We start from the raw sequence: 23,543 nt of genomic DNA on the forward strand, positions 1-23,543 counted from the left end.
CAATAGTTTTTTATATACGAATTTGCCTCTAGAAGCAATTCAAGTAAATCATCAAAAGCATATTCAGCACAACTTAGGGTAAGGGATCACGTAGGAGTTCCTAAGTTCCTTAGCATACATTTAAGTTCTCCATGACAACGGTACCAATATTCATTAGTACCACGCTGACATGCCATCAAATTAATCAGCTGAGATTCTAAATGATTATCTCTCTGATGTACTTTATCCATAAATTCCTTAGCTGAAACATTTTGAAAATGTACTCCTGTTTTCAATATGTGGTTGACTGCATATGAAAGTCCAGACAAGTCACTCTCAAACAAAAGATGAAATATATATGGGATACATTGTAGAAATCTTGGATCTTCTGCATACAATCTTGTTGTCCGATATTCAGATGCAGGAATCTGCACTGATCGTTCATCATATCATCCTACTTTTCCTGTTGGGAACAACTGCGGAAAACAACGAGCTTCCAAACTTTTTCGCATACACTCATGGGACTTCCCTTTGCTTTTTTCATTTGGAATAATTTAATAGTATTCCCCATCACTTCTTTCGAATGAAGTGGATGTGCACTATAATGTTCATAGATTTCTTCACTTTTGGACATGTCCACTTTTTCAATTTGACCACTTGACGTTTCAGTATCATCTCCTAAAAGTATTTCTTCTTCTCCCACATACACATTTTTATAGTACTCATTGTTTTTTATTAGATACAATGTTGCCTTTTGCACTTGCCTAAAATCCACTAATTCTTGCCAGATTTTCTTACTCTAAGTAAGAACTCCATTAACCAGAATAACTAGTGGTTCGCTTTCTACATTCTCTACACCAATAGTTTCAATATTTTTCTTTAAATCTAGAGGTAAATATACAACTCTACTTTTTAATCCTCTCTGTAAATCTGTAGGAGGCAATTTACCTGTTTTAGGCTCCATACGAGCAATAGCCTGAAATGGGTGCACACATTGAATCAGAATAGACTCATACGTACTTAAATCTATCAGTTCTGGAGGAATAGTTACCAACTCTAGATTATTAAGGACAGCTCTAGCGGGCATTTTATTCTCGTCTAATTTGTTATAACAATATTTACAAATATGCCGATCAGAACCCAAATCAAAACAATTCTCTACCAACAAATATGTTGAAAATTCCTTCCACTTATCAATATTTTCTCTTTCACTTTTTAAATAAAGATCAACAGTCCTAGTCTGATTTTTATAGTGAGTTCACCGACAATAAATACAAGAATAATTTGGCCTTTCCCAATGAAATCACCTTAAACTTTGTAATTTGTTCTTCAAAATTTTTTGTAGTAGTATGTTGCACATTCTCTTTAACATTTACATTCATCAATATGTCAGTATCTGCACTCTCTTGTTCAGGACCGCAGTAACAAAACTCAATTTAATCACAAACCTTCTCCACATCTGATACTGACCCACGCAAAAGAGCACTGTTCAACTCATTTAACATTAGTGCTGGACTTTTTGCATAATACAATCTTCTGACTAACTTCCGCATTTGAGAATGATGTACTTCTAACATCCTGAAATGATGAAAAACACTTTGACATACTTTTCTAGAAAGGCAAGCCAGAGAATGACCTTGCAAACCAGTATTTTTTCTCACTCTGCAAGGGTCTAGTCCTTGCAACATCTAAATATTTTGTTTAACACTGTTTTTACTGTATTGTCATAAGAAATTGCATAAAATATCAATAGATTCTTGTCTTACACTACAAATACTACTGCAATCCCAAGTGTACATTGGGGCTTTACGACGTCTCCCTAGGAACTTCATCAGCTAACACTTCTTCTGCATTTCTGGGAACCATCTTCTCTTTCTCAATTGGGCAATCATTTCTAACCTCATAAGCTCGACCACTGGTAACAACTGCATGCAATAAATTATTGGTCTGAAAATAGCTCTCTTCGTTAAAGAAAGGCTCTGAACTTGAACTGTTTCCATTCACTCAAAAAAATTCACAAAAATTAGTTCTGTTAATTACTCTTTTCCTCTTACTTTTGGCCTTCATTAAATGGATTGGTTTATCTAGTGATTGAATTCTGTTTAAAACTAAAATAAATAATGTCCTTTTTAATTTAAAAGCCTTTTGAACAATGGATTCAATATGCTTCTTTTTATAAAATAGTGTTTTTTTAAATATTTTTCACATCTTTTAGCAATTTAAAAACAACTCTATTATAAAAAAATATTTTTTCTGATTTCTTTATACTGATTTTGCCTTCTTTTACCATACATTGTGTCTTTTGAATATAATTTTCCATTTACTCCTTTGTTTTTATTCACATTCCTTTTTCTGGTTGAAGCATTCTCTGCAATTTGCACAATCTGCACACTGTTTCTAGGCTTTGAAAGTTTTTTAAATAATTCTTTTGTTGTCTTACCGGCAGACTTTTTCTTTTGACCCACATGTTGTTGGTCAATCAATCAATCAATCAATCATTTGTAAAGCACACAACATCCCCGTGAGGGTCTCAAGGCGCTGGGGGGGGGGCACTACTGATCGAACAGCCAGGTCTTGAGCATCCTCCTGAAGGTCAGCAGGTCTTGGGTCTGTCGTAGGCTCAGTGGGAGGGTGTTCCATGTCTTGGTGGCAAGGTGGGGGAAGGATCTCCCACCGGTGGTTGTTCTTTGGATGCATGGACAGTGGCGAGTGAGAGGTCGGCGTGGCATAGCTGGCGGTTGGGGATGTAGAAGGAGAGAGGTCTGTTGAGGTAGGCTGGGCCGGTCTTGTGGAGTGCCTTGTGTGCGTGGGTAAGGAGCTTGAATGATATCCTCTTGTTGATGGGGAGCCAGTGAATGTTTTTCAGGTGGGGGGGTTATGTGGCCGTGGAGTGCTACTTCAAGGATCAGTAGGCATTGACTTGCTTGGTCATTGAGAGCATTGAGTCGAGGATGATTCCCAGGTTGCGTGCGTTGTCAGTGGGTGTCGGGGCTGCCCCTAGTGCAGCCAGCCACCAGGAGTCGTCCCAGGCTGAAGGGTTGGAGCAGAGGATAAGGAACTCCATCTTGTCCGAGTTCAGCTTCAGACGGCTGGTCTTCATCCAGTCGGCGATGGCCTTCATTCCTTCGTGGAGGTTGGCTTTGGCAGTGATGGGGTCCTTGGTGAGGGAAAGGATCAGCTGAGTGTCGTCGGTGTAGGAGATTATGTTGAGGTCGTGCTGTCGGGCTACGTGAGTGAGCCCGACAGCCAATTCTTGTTGTGAAATTTTCTTCAAATTATTTTCCTTTTTCTGCCCTTTTCTCTTTCTTGATATTTCAGGCAGGATAAGTTTATTTGAAAGTTGATAAACTTTTAATAAATGTATAAATTATACTTTTCTATTACTATACAGACACATTGTATGTAAAAACCATTTAACTACTTTCTTTTGTAATCACTAATTGAAATTGTAATTGAAGGTGTAAAGATAACTGTGAAGGTGATTAGAGATCTGCGTGTGTAATGGACAAGGGTTTGTACCAGTGTTTCTGTTAAGCACTGGGACATTATATGAGTACTTAGGCACTGACTGAATGATTAGAGTCCTGCAAGGAGAATGCCTGGATGAATGTATAAGTGTTTGGGTTTTGGTGCAGTGTTTGGGTTAGTGCATGATGCTGGGTGGCTGACAGGAGCAGTGCAAAGGGAGTGACAGGGTGTTTGCTGGAGTGTATAGTTACTGCCTGAATAACTAAAGATGTAAAACACAAGTGTGTAGGTGGTTAGACAACTACATGCGTAGTGGACAGGAGTTTGTACATGTGCTAGTGTTAAGGCCAAGCTCACTGTATGAGTGCTTGGGTACCAAAACAATAATTACAGAACTACAAGGAGAGTGCCTGGGTGAATATATAAGCAGTTCAGTTTGGGCGCAGTGAATGGATTAGTACATGGTACTGAATGTGTCACTACAGGAGTGCAAGAGCAGTGACAGCGTGTTTGCTGGAGTGTATGGATACTGCCTTAGTATATTAACGTGTGTAAGAGAAGTGTATAGGTGATTAAAGAACTGCATGCACATTGGACAGAGCTTTGTAACACTCCATGTTGTAAGGCCTGGATTACTGCATGAATACTTGGGTACTGACTGAATGATTAGAATACTGCAAAGAGAGTGCCTGGGTGAATTTATAAGTGGTTGGGTTTTGGCTCAGTGAATGGATTAGTACATGGTGATGAATGGGTCACTAGAGGAGTACAAGGGGAGTGACAGGGTGTTTGCAGGAGTGTATGGATACTGACTGGGGAATTGAAGGCCTGAAACACAAGTGTGTTGGTGGTTAAAGGACTACATGCATAATGGATAGGAGTTTGAAGCAGTCCATATGCTAAGACCCTGGATCACTGCATGAGTACTTGGGTACTGACTGAATGATTAAAGTAGTACAAGGAAAGAAACTGGGTGAATTTATAATTGGTTGTATTTTAGTGCACTGAATGGATTAGTACATGGCGTTGAAAGGGTCACTAGAGGATTACAAGGGGTGTGACAGGGTGTTTGCAGGAGTGTATGGATACTGACTGGGGAATTGAAGGCCTGAAACACAAGTGTGTAGGTGGTTAGAGGACTACATGCATAGGAATTTGAAGCAGTCCTTGTGCTAAGGCCCTGGATCACTGCATGAGTACTTGGGTACTGACTGAATGATTAGAGTACTGCAAGGATAGCGCCTGGGTGAATTTATCATGGTGACCGCTATCATGTTTGCGGACGACACCCTGCTGCTGTCAAAATCCCCTATGGGAATCCAACGGGTACTCGATGGCTTTTTGAAATTTTGTACGGAGAGGGGCCTTGAGATCAACGCTTCTAAAACAAAATATATGATCCTAAACCCCACCCCTTCATCACGCCCTAATCCCTTGATTGGTTCAGTGCGATTAGAGAGGGTCTCTACATTTGAGTACTTAGGAGTAACCTTAAATGAGAATATGACATGGGGATACACCAGACTAAGGCAAATATGAAACTGGTGCAGATAGTGGGCGGTATCTCCAGGATGGTGAACAAATCAATATATCGTCCACTTGGCCCTGTCATCCAAATTTATAAATCTCAGGCACGGGGTGCAGTCACTTATGGGGCTGAATTGTGGGGCCACACTTCCACCCAAAACCTGATGATCACGGAAAACAAATTAATCTGGCAGTTGGTAGCTCTCCCACCAAGCACGCCGTTACTCCTTATGAGATTAGACTTGGGAATTAGACCAATCGCAGAAGAACTGGGTCTCAAACCTTTAACTTTCTGGCGAAGATTATGGAGCAGCCAAGATCTTATTAATTACAGGACCGAGCTTCAGGAGTTTTTAACCCTATCAAACGCCACTCACATCCCATGGCTAAGCTATATAAAAAGGTCATGCAAGAGCCTGGGCCTCTCAGAACTTTTGACTGACCCAGCAAACGCAAGTAGCAGGATCCCACGCAAAGTACTGTCAAAATCTTACTACGACCTAAAGCTTACTATTGCTTTGGATAGCACGCGAGAGGGATCCCTGACGAACCTATTTATTCAAAGCAAAGACTTCTATTTCCTGGAATGTGTTCTGGATGGCATGCCCCAGTGCTAACCAGGAAGTTATTTCTGCAGTGGAGATATGGCACATTACCCGTCAGGTCATTCACTAGTTCTTGGTCTTTGCCTCCAACCACAGAGCACTGCCCGGCATGTGCGCATTCTCAAGAAAATGACTTACATGTGGTTCTCTTCTGCAAAGCCTATCAAAGAATCAGGAAATATTGGCTTGTCCCCCTCCTTAAAAATTTGGGCTTCAGACAGTTCTTCCCTGCGTACAGAATCTTAAAGACTGATGTGTCACCTCCAATTGTGTTTGCAGTGGCAAAGTATCTAACAGCAATGTGGTTCATTCGCACTCGCCTTTTGAAGGCGGAGGTAGATTTTTAACAATTTTAGCCTATTAATGATTTTAAGCTTCCCTGAGGATGAACTGACTCACATGCTGTAGTCCACTTTTATAATTAATGTTTTAGTGATCTGTATATATTATAATGATTTTGATTGTCTGTATATCTTTGATGATCTAATAGATCGAAATAAAGATTGAATTGGAATTGGAATTTATAAGTGGTTCAGTTTTGACGTAGTGAATGGATTAGTGCATAGTGCTGAATGTGTCACTAAAGCAATGCAAGGGTAGTAACAGGGTGTTTGCAGGAGTGTATAGATACTGACTGGGGAATTGAAGGTGTATAAGATAGTATAGGTGATTAGAGGACTGCATGCACATTAGACAGAAGTTTGCAGCACTCCATGTTGTAAGGCCTGGATTACTGCATGAATACTTGGGTACTGAGTGAATGATTCAAATACTGCAAGGAGAGTGCCTAGGTGAATTTATAAGTGGTTGGGTTTTGGTGCAGTGAATGGATTAGTACATGGTGCTGAATGGGTCACTAGAGAAATGCAAGGGGTATAATAGATTTTTAAACACTTTCCCCCAGTTCATTATGAAGAGAGCCCATCGATCCCTCGGCCACGACCTCCTCCTGGTAGTGCTCCCAGATCCATCATAGTGCGCTTTCTAAATTACAGGGATAGGGACACTGTATTAATAGTGGCAAGAGAGAAGAAGCAGCTGAACTATGATGGTGTCTCTTTCACTGTTTTCCCTGATTTTACGGCACATGTGCAGGAGGAAAGGGGCAAGTTCAATGTAGTGAAACAGAAATTGAACAAGCTCAGGTGGATTATGCCCTATTATACCCAGCACGTCTGTGAGTTACTTACCAGGGCACCCAAAATATCTACACGAAACCGCAACAAGTAGAGGACTTCCTCAAGAAACTTAAACGAAGAAAGGCCACAACTCCAGAGACTGACGACATATCGGAGACGCACTTGTAGGATGTGGAATTAGCTCCTCCACAGTTTGAGGTATCTTTGTTTTGCTTTCTCATCTGGCTCTCATTGAAACTGCAATGCTGCTTGGCCTCTTTAATGGATAATAAGTGATACATGATTTTTGTGGTGTGCTATGGAGCTCTAGCTGGGATTGTTGTAGTAGGGCGGTACACGGCTGAAATGGAGAGCCGGACACCCTTGCTGCCTCTAAGGGGTCTTCACAGCTGTTGTGGGCTTCCTGAGCAGGTGCGAGGTACCTATGGGCCACCTGGTAGGATTAACCGTAACAGGAGTACCCTTGTTGTATTGTTCTTCTTGGTTGTTGGGGGGGAGGGGGGCGGGACTGAACAATGCTGGCATGTTTGGGATGCTTCAGTGGGTGGGGGAGGTAGGGGAAGGGAAGTTTACAGCTTTGCTGACAGTACCATATGCTCTGTGGGTGTGATTTGTAGTGTACTTTGGGCCGATGTGGTATATTATTGCATGTCGCAGGCTTGCCAGTATGATGACATAAGGAAATATGGCAACGAAGGGGGATGATTCAGATCTTAAGGTGATGTCATGGAATGTTAGAGGGCTGAATGATGCCAGAAAATGCAGGCAGATTTTGAACTATCTGGATCGGAAGCAGATACAGGTGGCATTGCTGCAAGAGACGCATATACATCCGAACTCTCATAAAACCTTTGCCAGTAAATGGGCGAAAGCATTTTCGTCTTACTCCTCGTATGCGCGAGGCACAGCCATATTGATTCAAGAAAGGGCACCCTTTGCACTCGTTGGTACATTAGCGGACCCCCAAGGGAGGTATACCATTGTGTGCGGGAGAATGGGTAGGGATTCTGTTACAATTGCGAATTGTTACGCCCCCAATGTGGATACGCCTGAATTTTTCACATCCCTGTGGGAGAAAATATTGGATTTGGGATCTACACATATTATCTGAGGGGGAGATTTTAATGTTGCTATGGTTCCTGCTCAGGACAGATCTGATGCTGCAGCACATTAAACAATAGGTCCCGAGAGGTGCTGGAGGGCATTGTAGAAGAGGGGGGCCTGATAGATAGCAGGCAGCAACTGCACCTGCGGAAAAGGGAGGGGACTCCCTTCGCATCATACACCGGGACATGGGCAAGGCTGGATTACTGCTTGATTTCCAAGGGGTTGGGACCTGGCGTAGGTAATGCTACATGTCTCGCCAGGACTTATTCTGACCATTGCCCTGTACGAATTACGATCACTATACCTGGTTATGATAGGCCCAGGCCAACTTGGCGAATGCAACTGAATGCTCTGCTGGACACAGTCTTTCAAACCGAGCTTGGGGAGGAAATAAAGGATTTTTTTGTACGGAATAAAGGATCAGTAGATAGTGCGGCGGTCATATGGGAGGTTTTTAAAGTCACGATACAGGGGTATTGTATTTCCAAAAGCTTTGGAGTACTGAGAGACATACAGCGCACATTGAGGAAGTTAGAACAAGACCAGAAGAGGATGGAAAGTCGACTGCTGGGTGGGGAAACAGGGCAGGTACAGAAGGAGTTTAGGGCCAAACTATCTGAATATGAGGAGAAGGCTGCCAGGGAGGTTACATTTAGGAGGCGCTACTGGGTGGCATGTAGGTGTGGGGAAGGGGAACATCCAGGGAGGGCTCTGGCTGAGATAACACGAAGCCCGTGGTTTAAGACTCAGGTATTGGAGATAGAGAAACCGGGGGGAGCAATTTGTCAAGACACCATGGGTATCCTCGTAACCTTCACTTCACATTATGCTGCATTATACACCACGCAAAGACAAGGGGAGGTGGATCTTGATGCATTTATGGGGGATGTACCGCTGTTTTGGCTCAGCGATGTACAGAGGGAATTTCTCAGCTCTCCATTTGAGATTGATGAGATTAGGGAAACCATCATGACCTTGAAGAACGGGAAGGTGCCAGGCTTGGATGGCATACCTGCTGAGTTTTATAAATGCTATATAGATGTAATGGCGCCTGTCCTAAAGGAAGTTTTTGAAGAATCCCTTGAAGTGGGAATACTTCCCCCCTCAATGAGAGAAGTGGTAATAACTTCCCTATTAAAACCCGAAAAATCTTCCAGTGCTTGCGATTCTTAAAAACCGCTATCGCTCATTAACTGCAATACAAAAATCTTAGCCAAGGTGCTAGCCATGCGACTGACTCTGCTTATGGATAAAATATTTCTTCCTGATCAGTCTGGGTTCGTCCCTGGAAGGGCTACTACTCATAACTTGCGTACTCTATTCTCCCTAATACAGAAATACTGCTGCTTTTTTAGACACCTCCAATGCATTTTATTCTGTAGAGAGGGGATATCTTTTTGGTGCGCTGCAGAGAATGGGATTCCCTAAGTTATTTATCTCATGGGTGCAACTGCTGTATTATCAGCCCTCGGCTAGGGTGTTGATAAATGGTCATCTGTGCCTTGCTCTATCCATATCGCGGGGCATTCGGCAGGGGTGTCCTCTTTCCCTGCTACTTTTTGCTATTGCGATTGAGCCGCTGGCCTCTAGGCTGCATCAGCTCTATCGGGACAGGGCGTTTCAGTGTTTCCAGCGGCAGGTCCTGATTTCATTGAATGCTGACGACGTCACATTATACATTAGAGATCCGCAACAGAATATTAACCCCCTACTGCAGGAGTTTCTTGTGTTTGGTCATCTGTCAGGTGTTAATATAAATTGGGGAAAATCGCAAATTTTTCCTCTTACGTCTGCGGTCTCCAAATTTCAGTTAGACTTTCCCCTTGAATGGTGTGACTCCGATCTTCAATATTTGGGCATACAGGTGTCCAGAGATAGGGAGGAAATAATTCGACTAAATTACGGTACAGCGATACCGAGATTGACCAATAATATCACGCGTTGGATCTCTCTGCCCTTGCCATTTGCAGGAAGATCGTCCCCCATTAAAATGGCAGTTCTTCCCCAGTTTCTTTACTTATTTTTGAATGTACCTTATTATCCCGGAAGATTTTTCTTTAACCGAATGAACTCACCTACTATGGGGAGGTAAAAAGCCATGACTTAAATGGTCCATCCTGACACAACCCCATGATAGGGGTCGATTTGACATCCCAGATTTTGAAATATGCTATATTAGTGCGCAGGCACATTATGCGTTCCACTGGATGAGACCTACGCCGTACATGCCACAATTAGCTACTGGGGATTGGCTGACATATCCTCTTCCACTGAGCGGTCTTATACATGGACCTGCGCGTGCTATAGAGATACCACTCATGACGGGAACTAGCACGGTGGTTCTCCTGGGATCCCAATTACTATATTCTCCGCGGCTTCCACTAACATATCACCCAACTATGGTCTTACTACAGGAAGTGGAATTTCGGGCTCTGTGCAAATGACTTCATGTTAATACCTGGGTAGACCTGTTCCAGGATGGTTTGTTTCATTCCTCGGAGCAGTTGTTTCAGGGGGTGCAACCCAAGCCCTTAGATGTCTTTTTGTATGTGCGACTGAGGCAAGGGATGAGAGTGGTTATTCCAGATTTCACCCGTGAACCGGAGACTTTTGGTCCACTGCATTATATGATTAGCTCTCCGGATGGGAAGCATATGGTGTCGGGACTGTATAGGTGCATACGCATGCATCGACAGGGTACAGAGGGTTCGGCCCGTATGCACTGGAGAGAGGATTTAGGAGTGGAGGTGACAGATGATCAATGGAGATACTGCTGCAAGATAACGGAACATATTTCGGCTAGCTGCAGGTTTAAAGTAATACATTATAAATTCTTGCAGAGAGTATATTACACACCTGCCAAGAAGTTCAGATTTCAGTTGTCAGATAACCACAGGTGCGATAGGTGTGGGAGACCGGGGGTGGGCTTCCTGCATCTAGTGTGGGAGTGTCCGATGGTATGGGAATTTTGGACGCAGGTGCACGCGGCCTTTGAAAACATGCTGGATACCACACTGGCGAAGGACCCATTAGTTATGATATTGGGGTATACTGCACAAATGCACAAGCAGCATAGGAAGTTTCTTGATATTGTTCTTCTTCTGGCCAAACGCAGGGCTGCTTGTCATTGGGGTAGGGGACAAGCCCCAAAATTTAAGGAATGGATACGTGATGTCATATATTGCCAGGAACAAACAGCTGCATATGCGGAAACACAGCCGGTGGCCTCTAGACCGAGGGATATATGGGGGCCACTTCATACATTCCTCGCTCATGGGAGGAAGGGCCTTCCGAATTCTCTGTTGAGAATGGTTCATGACTACTGGGAGTAGATTCCCGATAACTGGATAAATGGACATTTGGTATATATGCATGCCCTATTGTTAACCAACAATGAACTTGTATGAGGGACACTTATATATTGGGTTGTTATGTTCCTGATATTCCTTTGCTCCTGTAACAGCATCTCTACCAGTTGATGCACTGTACTAACCGATATACTTTTGCCCCCTAGGAGCAATATGGTTCGGACATGCTATTGCGATGCACTTACGGAGAATATTGAAAAGTAATATCATCATCTATTGCATGTGGTTTTGTGGATGTAAAACTGTATGGTTATATATTCTTGTATGTGTCTGAAAAACATCATAAATAAACTTTTTTTTTTTAAACGCAACACTATTCCTTGGACTTTAACAAAACAGACTCACTTGTCTGGAAGAGGTAAAGTGACTGCACACATTCTACATATTTCACTACTGCACACTAGTGTGAATACTTGACTCCTTCTGCGAATGCATAAGCAATGACTGGCTTCTAATACTACTAAAACTTGACAACAGGATAGTTTTTAAGCAGTTATGTGTCCGCAAATACATGAAGTAATCAAAAGCTTCTATCACAATGATAACCCAAATGCACACAGACTCACAGTGTGATTCTAGACAAACAACACTATTTCTTGGACTTGAGCAAAACAGATTCACTAGTCTGGAAGGGAGAAGATGACTGCACACATTCTACATATTTCACTACTGCACTAAAGTGTGAAAGCCTGACTCTTTCTGCAAATGCATAAGCAATGACTGGCTTCGAATTCTACTAAAACTTGAGAACAGGATAGGTTTTTAAGAAGTTATGTGTCACAAAAGACATGAATAAATCAAATACTTCTCTCACAATGGTTTCCCAAATGCACACATATTAACAGTGTGATTCTAGACAAGCAAAACTATTCCCTGGACTTTAGCTGGAGAAACACAGTAGTCTTATATAAAACAAAGGCACCACATACAACCCTTCACAAATAAATAAATCACCTTTCAAATTGAATTGTAGATTAAGAAGTATCTCAATCACACACTAGATTTTCTTATACAGAATGTCTGAAGTGTACTGCTCTTAGCAAAACCAAAAAATTGCAAACTTTCCCTCTCATTCTGCACACATATACATGTAAATATCAAATCACATTGCATTCCACATTAATTCAAAAGCTAACACATATTTCTATTGGTTACACATCCCAACCCTTTCCAATTGACATAACTTTCAACCCTACCCCCATTCTGCTTAATGCTTGTTACCATAGTAACAGTTCATGGAACACTCAACTGAACACACAGGTCACAAGTTCAGCACACAATGTTGCAAATCCAAACAGCAAGTGTGCTTGACTTTTCAAAATATCAGCTTATCCTATCTAATGTTCCTAAACAGTTTTTACTAACCAATAAGAAACATGCTTTTAAAACACAAAAACATGCACCCTACTTTTCAGTCTATAATGTTCTCAAACAGCCAATCATTTCTCTTCTTTTTTCAAAACTGCATCTTATCCACCATTTTAGAAAAGTCTTAGTTGTCAAACTGGCATTTCACATACAGACACCTTCTGAGTGCATCCAGACCCCCTTCAAGATGCTTAGCGTGTGGATTGTGGGACGCAGCTATATTTTCTGGAGCCAAAGGTATGCAGAAAACAGAGGTATTGACAAAGACCTCGCTTTGCCAAATGTAGACATTAAATGGATTGAACAGAGAGGATTAAAGTGGTACCAATTGATGCCATTGGTTAAGTCCTTTTTGCATCTCCAACACCCTGACCTCATAATTGTGCACTGTGGTGGCAATGACCTAGGCACTTTGATCGGGGTAGGTCTGGAAATGCTTATGAAGAACACCTTTGGAGAATTGATGTCACTTTTCCCTCAAACTGCCTTTGTCTATTCTAACATATGCCAAAGACAGACATGGAATTGGTCCAATCATTTTTGTCCACAGATTGAGAAAGCTAGGAAACGTGTCAATAAAGCTGTTTCTGCTTATCTCCGAGATTATAGAATGGGGTCCATTTACAACAACAATCTGCGTTTTAATATGGATGGCATCTATAGGAGAGATGGTGTACATTTTACAGATGAGGGTAACAGAGTCTTCCTCAACAACTTTAGACTCCTCATAGGTACTTACTTATAGGTACCAAAATCTCCCAATAAACACAAGGGCTCTTTTTAGAGCCATCCACGATCTAAACACATAAGCTTCATGTATATTTTAAGAATATTACATATTTTTTTGCTTGGAGTCATGCACCCAGCGCATTTAGAGTCGCGCCCCCAACACGTTCACACTAGGCAGCCGCTCTGGGAGTCACACACCCAACGCGTTCACACCGGGGAGCCGCGCTGAGCACCGCGCTGGGTGCACGACTCCAAACTTTACAGTAACATTTATTTTTGCACCTACCTCTAATTTCTAATCTCCCTCGGAACCCCATCCCCCGGCATCTATATACATGTTGGGGACCATGGGGAGAGCCCCATTGCCCCCACGGTCCCACCAGCTCCCCGCCTCCTTCGGGAGACGGCATTGCTTTTCCACATGGGTAGCTGCTAACATGCAGCTCCCCATGTGGAAAAGCAATCTGGTTTGCATTTTGAAAGAGAGAGCAAGTTTCCTGCTCTCTCTTTCAAAATCCAAACCAAGTTTGCTATGACAGGGCGGGAGCCGCAGCTACAGCCCGAACTGCTGAACGGAATTACACCAAATTTGGCAAAGAGGTAGTCCTTGGTTCAGACTCGTGCCTTTTGCATAAATGGTGTAAATCCGTTCAGTAGTTCCTGAGAAAATTACAATTAAAAGTACATATATATCCATGGCCTCGGTGGATTCGCGCATCCTACGCACACTCCAAGCGCACCGTCCCGATCACGCGCTGAATGCTAATTGGCTGTGAAGTGGTTGTCAACATTCGAAACCAGGAAGTGTTGGCAGCCATTTTGTGCCTCGGTAGAAGCGAGGATCTAGAAATTAGTGGAACAAGTGTTCAAAACGTATAAAGGTGGCAGGTAAGAAATATTTTGACCCTCTAGATCTGCATAGGGGGTCCCACAAGGACCCCTAGGGCTCCCCAAAAATATATATATCTTTTTTTTTTAAATGGGAAATGTGCGCTGGGTGTATCGATCCGTCGTAAAAAAATAAAAACGAAGCGTGGGCTCCTGTGCTTGTTTAAAAATTAGCTACCTGGGAGGGCCAAGTACCGCGGTCTTAAATATTACATTTGATGGGGGTTCAGAGCGGCCCTGTAGCCCGGGGACCGCCATTCCTTGGTGCTTCAAAATAAATGGGTGAGGGAGCTCAAAGGTCCGTCTAAGCCCCGAGGATTACCACCCTCCGGGTTTTTTTATATTTTGGGAGGGGGGCTGCGTGGTCTTCATTCTGGAGCAGTCGAAAGCTTTGGGGCAGCTCCTGATGTTTGCTATGGCAGGGCGGAGTCGAGGTTCCCGCTCTGTCATAGCAAACTTGAGGGCATATTAACAAGTGCCATTTCGCTGTAATTTTTTTTTAAAAGCCAAAAATGCGGTGAAAATTATATCGCCCTATTTACTGGGCGACGCTAAGATGCATTAACGCATGTTAGCAGCCGCTTGCTAACGGCTCGCCTCGTATCTCCAATGGGTTGCAATGTAGGCGTTCCCAGTGGCAAAGTAGGTATTCCTATGACAATATAACATGGAAGAGGGAGGTATGACAACAGCGTTGTATTTACAAGGCGGTCCTGGATTTGAGGACCGATAGCAAAACTCTTGGTAATTGCGGTTTATGTCGGATCCTTACATGTGTTTTGAAGTAGACTTAAGAATGTTTAACATGTGAGGTGAATTGATATGTTAAGTCCACAGTCTTATATTAACAAGCTTTTCACTTGCAAACATGAATTATCGCTGTATTTCTCACGATATTGGGGGCATATTTACAAGGACAGCGTTAAAATATTGTCGCTTTAGCATTAGGAAAGTGTTTTTAAAGCGGCCATAGTGGGCTTAATAATAGGCTTTTGAGAATTCTTGAGAATTCCAATAGAAGCCCAGGTTTACACCACAACATTTTAACTCTGTCCTTGTAAATATGCACATTACAGACTCCTAATTTAACCGTTAAAAAAATATCATCTACTACTAATTTTTATAAGCATGGGCGGAATTTGCGAATTCGTAATCGAAAATTACCAGTTCGGGAACGAGAACTTGCGCATGCAGTCGCAACGGTCGAAAACATGTTGTTTCAACTTAACCAGCCTGCTGGCGATGCCTATTTCCTGTTTCGGGTCACAATGATGTGTTCGCGTTCTTCATTTTCCTGTTTCAGGTCGCAATGACATGTTCACAATCACGGCGTCGCTCGGCCAGCTACCAAAATCTCGCAGCGCACGCGAACAGGGAGGAAAACTCATCAGCGAACCTAGAATCATGGTAAGTCTATGCCGCTCGCGCGAGATTGTATTTTTGAAGCGCGAACAAGAAAAAAAATCCGCCAACTCGCGAATTGCGGATTTTTGGGCAATTTCGCTTGATTCGCGGATCGCTAAATTGCCAAAAATTCGCAAATTCGCGAGCGGAACGAATTTTCCACCCGTACTTACATTTTTATTCTTCCTCTGGATCCCATCCCATGGGCGTTTATTCAACGTTGGGGACTCTGATGGAGGCCCAATGTCCCTACAGTGCCAGTGAGCTCCCTGCGCCCTTCGGAAGCCACCATTACTTTTCCACACGGGGACCTGCTAATATGCAGCTCCCCGTGGTGAAAAGCATTTTGCTTTTTTTTTAAAAGAGAGAGTACGTTTTCGTGTTCTCTCTTTCAAATGCAAACCAAGTTTGCTATGGCAGTGCGGCAGCCTCGGCTCTCACCCGGCCATAGCAAACAGCAGTGTTGAAAAAATCTTCCGGTAAGACAACAAAGAATTTTGAAGTCCATTATCACTGTTTTAGCTGTAGTTTGCTGCCGTTAAAGCGGCGATAATTTTAACGCTGTCCTTGTAAATATGCCCCTAAGTTTTGGAATGTCGACAATCCCATCTCCCATTTAAATAGGCACAAAGTATTTAGTGAAGTGCACACTGTAAATCGTGAAGCAACAGTGTCTGATTGTGATCGATAAAGAATTGCCCAATATTGAGTACAGAGTAGGCAAATTGTACATGGGGTTTTGTAACGTCAGTAGCTATTCCTCGAGCCCTCTCTTGAGGTTAATTCGAAGAGTTGTGTACTTCTTTTGCTCATAATGTACATAATGTTCTGTCGTCTCAGTTTGCTTTCCCCTCTGTCATGTAGAGGATCCTGGGTAAATATAACGGCTTCTGTACAGCCAGTACCTTTCAACCCTACCCCTAAACTGCTTACTGCCTGTTACCATAGTAACAGTTCATGGAACACTTAACTGAGCATACAGGTCACAAGTTCACCACACAATGTTGCTTATCCAAACAGCAAGAGTGCTGGACTTTTTTAAATTTTCCATAGGAACCGTTAATCGAGCTACAGACTCTGGTAAAGAGTTAGCCTCAGTATTATACTTCTAGTTTTCTACTTTTGATTTTTAAATCTTCTCTAAGCATATGATTATCACACTATATAATATAGCCTTGGGCGCTAAATTCCGTTCTGCACGTGGAATTTGGGTAATTTCGCTTTCCGCGGAGGTTGCGAAATTGCCAAAAATGCTGGGCTTCGCGAAATTGTTTGCTTGTTCGCGCTTTCAAAATGCGTGTTCGCAAGATATTTCTCCCCGAGCACACACACAACATTCGCGAACAGGAACAAAGCATCACGAACGGGTAGAACAAGCAATTCCGTGTGTTCGCGGAACTTTTGCGTACTCGCAGAGATTTTTTATCATTTCGCTGAGCTTTGCGCAGATCGAATAATAGTGAAATGTTGTCAGAAAAAGAAGACTTATACACTCATTTTTTTAATTAACTTTTATTAAAACAAATATGAATAAATAGAAACGTAACTTTAACATAACAGTATAATGAACAAAATGTGAGATGGACTCCAATGGTAGGAGCGAAGGTAACCTGCAAAACAAAAAATAAAATATGTCTTTAAAATTAGATTGATGTGATTGAATGAGGTGAGAGATTACATCTTTACGAAAGGCAAGATCATTTTTTCTCACATGCACACTCAGGGTAGTGCACCCTACCCCTCCCACAGAATCACCCTCAACAGTAGTCTGTAGGGCAGCGCTGCCTGTAGGCTTACGCCTATCTTATGGTATAGATGGTATTTAAAATGAGACAGAGATGTGACTGAATGAGGTCAAAGATCACAAATTAATATAACACTTGGCAATATTGCTTATTCGCACGTGTGCAGTGTGTCTGATACATCCCACCGCTCTCATAGGCCCGCGCTGAAGAGGTGTCTGTATGGAAGGGCCTGCTGGGTCAGATCTACAGTATGGTCCAGCAGGTCTTTAAAATGATTCAGAAATGAGACAGAATTAGGTGAGAGATCACGTCACTATGCAGGACAATATTGTTTATTTGCAGCGCATTTAATTTGAGGCATTGTGTATCTAGGCCGCTCTGCTTACCTTATGGTAACACTGTTTTTAGCAAAACTCACAACTTGAAGTCTACTTTGGTTCTATACTGCAGACTGTATTAAATTCAGCCTTGATTTATTTATGTGCAGAGTGGACAGCAGCGTCCATAACTTGAAAAGAGAAAGAGAAACAATGTGAGAGAGAGGGAGAGAGAGAAAGAGAGAAAAAATGACATTCAAAGTGTGAGACAGAGAAAGTAATAGATGGAGCAGGAGAGGTAGTGTTGATACTGGAGAAAATCTTTGTAGCTCACCTTTTTGCCTCCAGTGTGTGTCCAAGCACATGCCAGTTCATAGTGCACCCTCAAGTTTAGTGATCTGAAAGATAGAGTTAGTAATAGCAGAGTACATACAACTGCACACATATATTTCTGCGTTATGCCTCTGGTCACTCAGGATACTGTATTACAGCAACTTCCACTGCAAGGAGGTGTCTGTGCACTCTTTTTCTCCCAGAGTATTATACCCATGCACTCCCACTGCATAGCAGTGAGTTCTCATTACTGCGTACCCAGACTGCTGCACCCCATTGACTCCAACTGTCCGGTGGTGAGTACCCTTTCTTGCGCACCCAGACTGTTGCAACCTATCCACTCCCACTGCCCGGAGGTAATTGTACATTCATACGCAGTCAAGTTGCTGCACACTATCCACTCTCTCCGCCCACAGGTGTCTTCTCGTTGCTTCAAAAATAAGCTTCTTTGCTCACCTTGTGCCATTGGCGTGATTCAAAGAGGGTCCACCACGTGTGGAAACAGCCTTCTTATGCGTTGTTACAATAGCCACGCATCATCGCAGAATCCTCAAACGTTGAGCTTTGGAGGTGCTGGGGGGTGAAAAACCAATTTGTAAAACACAACCTGTTAGATAAAAAGGAAGATAAGATTGTGCGTCATTTGTTTATCAAAGGAGAGAGGAAGTGAGAGAGTAACTGAAAAGAATATTCACAGCTCACCTTTCTGTCACCAGTGTGTCTTCCACCACGTGCCAGGACACACCCTGAAGCTCTACATCTAAAAGATGGAAAAAGAAAGATAATATGATTGGTAATTGTTACTATCTTAATGTGGAGTAGAATAACATCGCCCTTTCACACACCTTCCCTCCTTCATTAAAAATACAACTATTTGTACAGTTCCAACTTGTTTAATAGGCTTCAATTTATGAAGAATTATTGGAGTAGTAATGTTTTCCATCCGGTTATAGAAAACAAGTGGTGCGCAGTGATACATGTGGTTTCAATCATCATGAGCGACAGACTTTTGACCGACTATAAAAACTTTCCTGCTATAGAAAAAAAATATATAAATGCAATAAAATACGGTATATAGGACTGCGCACGTCTAAATCGCTGTGTCCCCTTTTTGTATCCAGTCTGCTGCACCCCATCTACTCCCTCCGCTGCGCACCCAGGCCTCACTGCTCTCCTTTTTGTGGACAGGGTACGTTCTACATCATGCAGTCCTGCTCTGCCACCAAGAAGTCTCACATTTGGTGCTGAGTCTTGATATCACTATGGCAAAGGACATACTCGTGCACCCATCTTTATTGCACGTTCCTCATCCGCTCAGTCCTTGCTGTACCACTAACTCAGTGACCAAAGAGGCCACGCACGTGGTGGTGGGCCTCCTGTTCGGCAGTTCGGGCCTACACACGGCATCCGAACCACCAGGACGGGCCATCACAGCGCTTGTGATGGGAGCAACTCTAAAATGGCATAGAGCATGTGTGCCCCGTCTTTTTTATTGGTAGGGTCACATGTTTTGTGACGCATGTGCTGGATTGGTGTGGTGTGGGTGCATACCAGCCTTGAGGGAGTGTGTGTGTGCCGTTCTGACAACTAGACCAGGAACTAAGAAATCACTACAATGGAAATCTGGGCCATATAGCGTTGTTGTGTTTTCCTGGAAGCGTAAGCGGAGTGGGCTGGACTGACGTATGGCAGTGCTGCAAGAGGCTGTGAACAATGACTCCGGAGGTATGGGCGTGGTTCCGTCATGAGCTATATGAGAAATCAACTGATTCGGGTGTCTGTGTTGTAGTGCTGCTGTCACCCAGGTCTTACAAGTAAATGTGTCATTATGTCTGTAAAGTCCTACAACATAGCCAACATGGAAGGTACGGGGAATCACTGATTCTACATTCATCCATAGTTGGACACATAAAAGATGGTGGACATGATGCATTTCTGCGAACATGAAGGTTTGTTGTACATTCAGTGGAGTGTTGTAGCTGTAGTAATACAGGGCTATGAAAGCTTTAGGTTGCAGTTTTTGGCACATGAAGGGCAGCTGATATATATACGTATGTGGTCATTCAGGGATGCTGTCGAACTTGGTGCTGGAAATCCGTGTTCGAGGCTCAGAGTCGCGTCCACATCCTGTTATTGTAGAAAAATTACGTAATCTACTCGTGCCTGAAAATCTACTGTAAATAGAGTGCTCATGTAAATTGCTGATGTAGTTTTGGGTCGACTTCGCACTATATAAATATGCTAAAAAAATAATTTTAAAAGATTTGAGCAACAGCACACACTTATAAATTTACTATACACTTTGTTTGCAGTATTGTAATGATCCAGTTTGTACATTTGTATTTGTAGAACGAGTGAGAGAAAGCTATATAACCAACGTTTTTGTTACTGGCAGAGGTAAGATGGTTGCATACGCTATTTACAGCACAATATAATGTGGTAGGGCGCAGGAGCAGCATTTTACAAATATAATAAATACACAGACACAGATAGATAGTTGAAGTGGGTACGGGCATGTGTGCTCGTCTCCATTTTATTACGTTGTTGTTGGTAAGAAGTAGAATAGTAATCATGATATCATACACAGATATTCAATCGTAAACGGTTTATGACTTCTGCTGTACAAAGGTAGAAGCACTATATGTGAAATAATACACAGAAAATTCTATCGTAAAGGGTTCATGAGTTGTGGTGCACTGAGGTAGGGGCGGTTTGTGTGGAGCCTGCGATGATGCATGGTTCAGGCAGACCGCACTGGTAAGAATGTCTTTTGACTACTGAATGTTGCCTTAATAAGGCCACGTGGCGATTATTTATGGTGTACTGAGTTAATGGTTCGTCTGGTGTTTAGCGTGTGCTCACCCTGCGATGATGCGTGGTCTGAACGGGCTGCACTCAAAGCTTTGACTGTTGCATACTGGACTGCATGAACTTTGAGGGGAAAAAAAACTACCATCGATGGTTATCAATTGCTCTGCAAACTAGGTCTACTGATTGCTCCCCATAACAAATTGAACTATTGCACTTCACGCAGTGCATTCTAACTTTCTCAAAATGGGGACATATGTCTGGTGGTGATGTTGAAGGTGATGCCCCAGAGGTACTTGTGGTGGAGGTACATTTTGGCGCAGTCTTCTACATTCTTTGTGAGCATAGTTCACAGGATACAGGGATTGAAGGTGCTTGCGCATACTAGCAGTGCCACAGCAGTATTTTTTTGTTTCTGCCTTAAATAAATGGAGGCTGAATTCAAATCTGTCTGTAGTGTAGATCCAAATCTGAATTCAAGTTGTGAACCCTACTGTCCGCAGTGTACATCGAAGGCAGTAGTCATCACAGTTATAGAAGAATGCTTTTTTTCACTTATTTTAACAAAATTTGAATACATACAGTATAATTGTCTTTGCATTAGGTAAATCAAGGCTTAATTCCCTACTGTCTGTAGTGTAGATGCAAAGCTGAATTCAAGTTGTAAACCCTGCTGTCCGCAGTGTAGATCTTAGGCTGGACTGCATCATCTGTAATCACGATTGAAATAAAAGATGAAACATGTATGGAACACATTGTCGAAATATGTATGTTTCAGGGATATTATAGTTCAAAGTGTGACCTGTGCTGTCCGCAGTGTAGACTGCCATCAAGTGTGCCTTTGCACTTGCAGCGTGAATGTTATTATTCAACTAAATCTATAACTGATATAAAATAAGTTTTTGAAGGAAGCATACTAAAGGGATATTGTATAGATTTGATAGGTGTTATACTTAGTTTGGTTTTGTACTCTGCAAATAAATAATGAACAGTCTATTTAATTGTGAGCTCTGATGACCGCAGTGTAGGCAGGAGGCAGCGGTTAGCAAGAGTCCGCGGCCACGTGGGGTTGAGTAGAGCTGCACAGTATTGGTAATTTAGCGTGTGTGCAGCCAGCGTTGATAAGTGGTGCACTGAGTTAGTGGCACCTGAAACAACAAGGTTCTGTGGAGCCTGCGATGATGCGTGGTCTGGGCAGGCCCTGCTGATAGTAATGTTTTTTGTCTTGTGAATTCTGCCTTAGTAAGGCCACGTGGCGATGATTTTTGGTGCACTGAGTTAGTAGTACCTTTGGCGCTTACCGTGTACGTACCCTGCAATGATGCGTGGTCAGAGGGAGGCACAGTAATTGGAGTAATGTCTTTTGGCGATTGAATTCTGCATGAATTCCATTTAAAAGTGATAGTATGCCTCATTGCTGACATAAAACTGTTCACTCTTCTTTGCAATGATTTCTGGTGCACTGAGTTAGTAGTATCTTTGGCGCTGAGCTTCTACGTCCCCTGCGATATTACGTGGTGCAGGGGGGCCGCATTCGGACCAATGTCTTTTGTCTGTTGAATTTTGCCTGAATACGGCCATGTGGCGATGAATTATGGTGCACTGAGTTAGTAATACCTTTGGTACTGAGTGTGTACATAGCCTGCAATGATGCGTGGTCCGGGCAGGCCACATTGGGAGCAATGTTTTTTGCCTAGTGAATTCTGCCTTAATAAGGCCACGGGGAGATGACTTGTGATGCAGTGAGTTAGTGGTACCTGAAGAACTCAGCGTGTGCGCACCCTGCGATGAATCGTGGTTTGGGCGGTTTGCACTGGTACAATGTCTCTTGCCTACTGGAACGTGTCATGTGCAATCACCATTCCACCTGAATCATGAGCCCTGACAATGTAGATCGAAGGCACAGACATTGAGGAATGTTTTTTGCGGCATCCTTTAACAAAATCTGAGGACATAGAGTACAATTGTCGCGGCCTTAAATAAATCAAGGCTAAATTCAATGCATGTCCATAGTGTAGATCCAAAGCAGAATTCAAGTTGTGAACACTGCTGCCCTGACTGTTGATCTAAGGCAGTAGTCAGCACAGTTATCAAGAAAGTCTTTTGTCGTAGCCTTTAACAAAATCTGAGGACATAGAATACAAATATCTCTGCCTTAAATAAATCAAGGCTGAAATTCATGCTTTCCACAGTGTAGATCCAAAGCTGAATTCAAGTTGTGAACCCTGCTGTCCGTACTGTAGATCGAAGGCAGAAGTCAGCACAGATATCAAAGAATGAATTTTGTCACTTATTTTAACAAAATCTGAACACATACAGTACAATTGCCTCTGCATTAAATAAATCAAGGCTGAATTCAATACTGTCCATAATGTAGATGCAAAGCTGAATTCAAGTTGTGAACCCTGCTGTCCGCAGTGTAGATCGAAGGCAGTAGTCGATACAGACATAAGTCTGCGGTGCTGTGGCGCTGAGTTCGCAATGGGCCTGTATTAAAGAAGGCACGTGGTCATGGCGGCAGCCACATGGCAGAGTGAGGACCTTCTCTATGGCAGAGTTTTTTCTCTTTGCAGAAGTGAAACATGCCCAAGGCGTAGGCTAATTATTTATACTCTTACGCTGGAGTTACATACGTTGGACCAGCCCGCTCCGCTTCTGCTTCAAGGGGGGGAGACAACACAGCTACATGACTGAGATATTCCCCAGAGTCTGAGATAATATGGTTGCGTCCACTGTGCAGTATACTACAAGTATCAAT

General features: G+C 42.8%; 1 protein-coding gene across 2 annotated transcripts in view; it reads left to right on the plus strand.

Annotated features, from left to right (window-relative positions):
• Positions 1-23,543, plus strand: part of LOC147691989 (cytochrome P450 2G1-like) — an 833,534-nt gene that overhangs the window by 495,092 nt on the left and 314,899 nt on the right. The window lies entirely within an intron of this gene.

Source organism: Lissotriton vulgaris, chromosome 9, assembly GCF_964263255.1.
Source record: "Lissotriton vulgaris chromosome 9, aLisVul1.2, whole genome shotgun sequence".
NCBI classification, from domain to species: Eukaryota; Metazoa; Chordata; class Amphibia; order Caudata; family Salamandridae; genus Lissotriton; species Lissotriton vulgaris.